Raw genomic sequence first — 6,000 nt, forward strand, 5'->3', positions numbered from 1 at the left:
TACCTGTACATATTACATCCAGCTGCTTGTCTTCCTGTTTTGCCACTTTTGGTTACTATATTTCTTTCCCATTGTTAACTAGTCTGTTATACTGAAATTAATGTCTTTATTTTGTTAAGTTATAGTCATGCCAATACTTTAATTCACATCTGTTAATTACAATCTCCTGGTTCCATTGGCAGGCTTCCCTGTAGTTCCCTTTCCTGGGGTCAGGAGACATGATAAAGCTGTAGCAAACTGCGTGGTACTGATGTATTCTGTGTGCCTCAGTGACAAACCTAAACAGCACACAGGCCTGGCTGACAAGCAACCAGTTCTTTTCCTATTTTTCACAAGATTCAGTTCACCCCTTTCTCCAGCAGTGAGTCTGGAAGTGGGTAGTGCTATGAATCAAGTTATATATGCCTAATTTAATAAGCAACAAAATTGCATTTAACAGCAACTTTAATTGAACAGTAATTTTGTATAAATGAATACAATCAAGTATATTAAATATAAGCAAGCATATAAAAAATTGGCAGTGATTAATTAAGTATGATTAAGGTTCATATGAAGCATAAGCAAAACCGACCAGGGTACGGGGTGGGCTTCTCACCCTGCCTCACATACAAAACAAAAGAATCCCAAGTAAACCTTACATACTGCATGCTAATACATATCCATCAATAATTTTCCATAAATCCCATCCTATTTTTGATTATTGAAATCTACATCACTATACTGCATGGCACATGCTCCACTTGTTGCTAGGGGGTCTCCGGCTTTTTGGTGGTCTTTTCAGAGGAAGGCTCACCTCTTCCTCACTGCCCTCTGAATAACCTGGCAGGTTGCAGATGTGCATTAAGCTTTGTGTCATGTAAGTAAGCATTATGTTCCAAATAAGTGTTATTACTTTATAGATAGGACCTCTACTTTAGATTCCATATCTGGAATCATCCCAATTCTGCTTTAGGAATCGTCCCAACCTTGTTTGTCCCAAGGCTGATTCTGCTTTGGGATCTTGCCTATCTCAATACTACATCCTGTGTCCTGTTTCTCACATGTTACATCTGCAAAGGGCCCATCTGTTTACCCTTTATTACTTTATAACAAATATTTTATAAAATATTGATATAGTTATGATTTAATTAGCACAAATCATATCCATTTATCACAGTAGTAATATGTTCCTCCGCTTCTCACCTGGAAGTAATTAAATAATTACTAGCCTAGTGACTATAACTGTCTAACCTCAGGAGCTGCTTCTGAAGCAGGTTATGAACTGCCAAACTTCACACACCTATGCTGTATCTCAAACTGGCATCAGATTATCCCAAGGAGCAGACACATGCTGCTCCTAAACTGCTTTGACTGCAGGCAGCTGCAGGAAGGACTTCAGCCACATCAGCCTGAACATGTGGAGAAACTGTACTGATAAAGCACCAGGCTATAAAGAGTGGCTCAGGAAGTGCTCTAACAGACTCTGCAAAGAGTGAGGCCTCAGCTTGTGCTGGTATGTGGGGTTGTTCCTCCCCAGCTGCAAAAAAGCACTTGCCTTGGCTGAGCTCCATTAGGTTCCTGTCTGCTGATTTCTCCAGCCTGTCAGTTGTCCCTATTCAGAGGGACATCATGAGGTTGCCAGATAAAAAATCATCTGCACCTTGGTGGGCTAACACAATGTTTATTCTTCAAACAGCACTGGCCTATGGAACTGCACAATTTCCATTCTGCAAGAAGAACTGGAAAGCAGCTAGCCCGTGTGCCAACTTCTACCAGTTCACTGGACAGTCAGGTATCACTTTGGGGTCAACCACCAGGGACCACCTAAGAGACTCCCAGAACATAAGAATATGTGCATAAAGGGGAGGGGAAAAGTTAATGATTTCAGGGAAATTATTATCATATGTATGTTTATTCTGAAAAATCAATGAATATGCATGTAAAATACAGTATTTAAACAGGAGCTTTTCTTTATTCAGCATGCACAATATTTCAGAGGACAAATCCCCTTGTGCATCCAGCACTGAATAAAGAATACCAGCTTCATAATACTACATTGGTGTTAAGGGTTTTTTTAAATTATTATTTTTATCCGTTTTGGGGAACAATGAGTAGCATCAATCACTATTTCCAGTTCTGAATCATCTACAAACTTGGGAGCATGCACTTGACATGTCACATTTTCAAGGTCATTAAGGAAGATGTTGCATGCTATGACCTTAGTATTGACGCAAGGGACTGGTCTCCAGCTTGTCTTTGTGCTGCTGGTCCTTTGAACTCAGAAGCTGAAGCTGTTTCCAATCTACCTCACCATATAATTATCCAGTCCATACTGGGCTGGATAGAAACCTGATCAAGCTCAATGGAAACCTGATCTAGTTAACATGTGCCTGTTCATTGCACGGATGTTGCACTAGATGACCTTTAAAGATCCCTTTCAACCCCAATTGCGTTATAAAGACCAAGGCAAATACAGCATTGAGAACCTAAATCTTTCTATGTCTGCTTTGTAGTGTGAAGTTCTGGTTCTGTTGAATCTCAAAAGGAAAAAAAAAGCACAAGATGCTGAAGAGAAAAAGGTGTTTTTAAAAGTTAGTCTTACATATCTCCTGCAATGCTGGGAAACATGCAATGCAGCAGACCGGGACAGTCCTCTTTGGTATAGCCACTGCTGTACAATGTTCTGTGACAAGGTTCAATAGCCCCATTGTTCCTCACATCTTTACAGTACTCTTCCAAGTAAAACAAATCCATCCATCTCTTTCTGTACAAACCAAATATTCTAGAAGGGTACACACTGAGGTTTGCTCAGGAAAGCATTAGATTTTCACACATTCCTGTGGGAACAAGCCCTTACAAAGAGCACACACAGACTGCATTGTTAGTGGCAGCACACGTTGTATGCTGAGGTTCAGTGATCCCTCATGCTAACATGTGCATCTCTGTGCCCAAAACCTAGCTAAATTAAATTCTGCTAAGTTCTACTTGAAGTCACCCACGTTTGCAGTACCTTTCGTGGTGGCCCACTGCAGCACTGTTTTTTTACCAGGTTCCAGTCATATTCAGGGGTGGGTGCACATTTTCTATTGTGGAAGCACTTCTTATTGCCTTGACCAGATTGATTTGGTTTTCCTAGCTCATCCTTGCAGAGTTAGACAGTTCCTTCTGAGTCACCTGTGCTTATGTCCACCTCTTTTTACGCTTCCTTTTCATGAATTTCTTTCCTTGAGTTCAGTCAAGCTCTCCTTGCATGTCCATGCAAACCCTCCTGCCATCCTTTCAGGTTCTCCTGCACAGCAGGATAGGCCATTCTTGAGCTTGTAGAAAGTGAATTCCTTGTGAGATACAAAAAAAAATTCCAACCAATCAAAAACAGTCTTTCTGGACCTGTTCTCTTTCCAGGATTTCTCCTTGCACATCCATGCAAACCCTCCTGCCATCCCTTCAGGTTCTCCTGCACAGCAGGATAGGCCATTCTTGAGCTTGTAGAAAGTGAATTCTTATTCCAACCAATCAAAAACAGTCTTTCTGGACCTGTTCTCTTTCCAGGATCCCATCAAAGTAGATCCCTGAACATGCTGAAGCCTTTTGACATCCAGGACAACAGTCCTACCTTTTGCCTCTTTCCTCCTTTCAAGATCCTGAACTCCATTTCAATGGAGTCCATTTTTTGAAATCCAGGACAACAGTCCTAGATTTTGCCTTCTTTCCTCCTTTCAAGATCCTGAACTCCATTTCAATGGAGTCCATTTCCAGTGAAAACATGGTTTGTAGTGTTGAAGGATGCTGAGATCAGCCTGACCAACAGTCCGAAGTTAAACCCATCACAGGGATGTGAAAGATGGATGTTTCCTGACAAAGACTGACACAAACAAGGATGTGAAAGACATATGTTTACAGAAGGAGAAAAATAAACAAGTGACAACATCTTATTAAAAAAAAAGCTGGCATATCAGTGACTAGCTTAGCAACATGTTGGAATGCATGAAATAGAAGCCTCTCTGAGTTCCTCAGAGAGAAAGGAATGCAAGGATTGAATTGGAGCCTTTAGAGAAATGGACACGAAGTAGAAGTGTTAGTTTTAAGTAAGTAGAAATATCTTAATATTAGTAATCAGTAAGTAGAAATTATTATTAATAACCAGTAAGTAGAAATATCTTAAGTGCCTTAAGAGACTGTGTTAACTAGTAGAAGGCCTAAAGTCTAATTTAAAGGTCAGTAGTGTTACCTTTCACAAATTAACTTAGCTCCAGACATAACAAAAACCTAGCAGAACATAGATAGAACAGATTATACTATATGCATAAATAGATAAAACTATTCACATAAATAGATAAAATTATATGCGTAGCTTTTAGGTAAAAACTGACATTACTTTCACACATTAGAATTAAACTCGGATTGGTTTAGCAAGAATGTTTTAGAATGTGCTTTCAGCTGATTGGATGATTTATGAATAAAATCCCTGTATTGGGGTAAGAGAAAAAGTGGAAGAAGAAGGAAAAAGTGTGGGAGCTGCTGCTGCTGCTTTTGTTCAAAACATCATGACTCTATGCCAGAAAACTTTTAGCACTTTAATACTCAGAACTCCTTGCCTTCAAGGCTGATGTATTCATGCAATAAGCAATTTTACTACAACAAACAACTGCTCTTGTCTCTTTGAAGACCCAAGACCCATGATATCCAATATCCTCAACAGCAACATATGACTGACATTCAATCACTTTGTGCTATAAAGGCATAGTCTCATGTTCCAGCAGGGAGGACTTGTAGGAATGTGTGTGGAGATTCCTCCCTTGAGTGGGGAGGCCCTTCAAGGTTAATCCTGGAGCCTGAGCAAAAAATTTTTGCCCATGATCATCTGTACGGGTAACGCCAATCTACTTGATAATTATTAAGAGTTAGTTTCAAAGTTTAGAAAGCAAGGGAATCCTTTCTGAACCTTGTGTTTATATGCATATACTTTGGTGGCAGCCAAGTTTATTATAAAGTCCCTTATGTTTGCATAAGCCCTCATCATTTTCTTGATAACCTCTTTCATCACATCTTCATTTGATTGTCATCCTCTCTTCCTCATCATTCTTAGTTTAAAGCTCTTACCAGCTTCACCATTCTGTTGGCAAGGGTGCCCCTCCCTACCTTAGTCCTGTGTATCCCAGCTCTTCCAAGCAACATTCATGCCTCAAAGAGCAAACCAGGTTCATAGAAATCAAAACCACATCATAGTTGACCAGCAGGGCTGAGGATACACCAGATGGGCTCTTACTCCTCTTCACTACCACTCCAGAGCTATATGTATCATATTTGATGCTATCCAGGTCTCTCCAGTAATTAGAGAGCATTTGATGCCCACATGAAAAAGCAGCAGGCTCTCCACAATTAATCAGAGTCCCTGAAAAGCAGCAAAGTTCCCCCAGACAGCAGGTCAGCAGACAGGCTCCTTCCCTACAGCAGAGGGATCAGCATAAAGGGAGCAGCCTTCCTTCTGGTGCCCCTGTAGGACTCAAGCAGTTCCCTTGGCAGAGCTCTCAGCCTTTTTTTACCAACCACAGCACTAAGCATATTTTGTACTTACAAATGTGCAGGCAGAGCATAAGCGCTCCTCCCAGCAGCAGGAATGTCAAGCTTCCAGCTTTCACCATCCTAAGAGTTTTTTACGTCCCACCCTGACAGAGTCAGCCTGCCCCTCCTTTAGTGCATAGCTATGGCTTCTTGAAGCTGTAGGGCCTCAGAGAAGATCCTGTTTCTTTCACAATCCCTGGTGATGCATAGCTGCCTCCTGCAGCTCCTTTGCTCAGTGAAACATTTCAAAAGGTATGTCTCTCCCTGTGCTCCACACCAGCACCCACCTTCTGAAGATCTGTTGGGGTTGAGACCTACAACATTACAGGGAAAGCAAGTTTTTCTAGCTGAGGGCAACAGCTTGTAGCAGACCCCCACCACTGCTGAGGAAGCGTGTGCTGCTACGAGATAAGGCACCAGCCATTCCCACACCAAATGCCCCAAAAAGCCTGTGTGTTT

Source organism: Passer montanus, unplaced genomic scaffold (genome assembly GCF_014805655.1).
Source record: "Passer montanus isolate IOZ18808 unplaced genomic scaffold, ASM1480565v1 scaffold20, whole genome shotgun sequence".
NCBI lineage: Eukaryota > Metazoa > Chordata > Aves > Passeriformes > Passeridae > Passer > Passer montanus.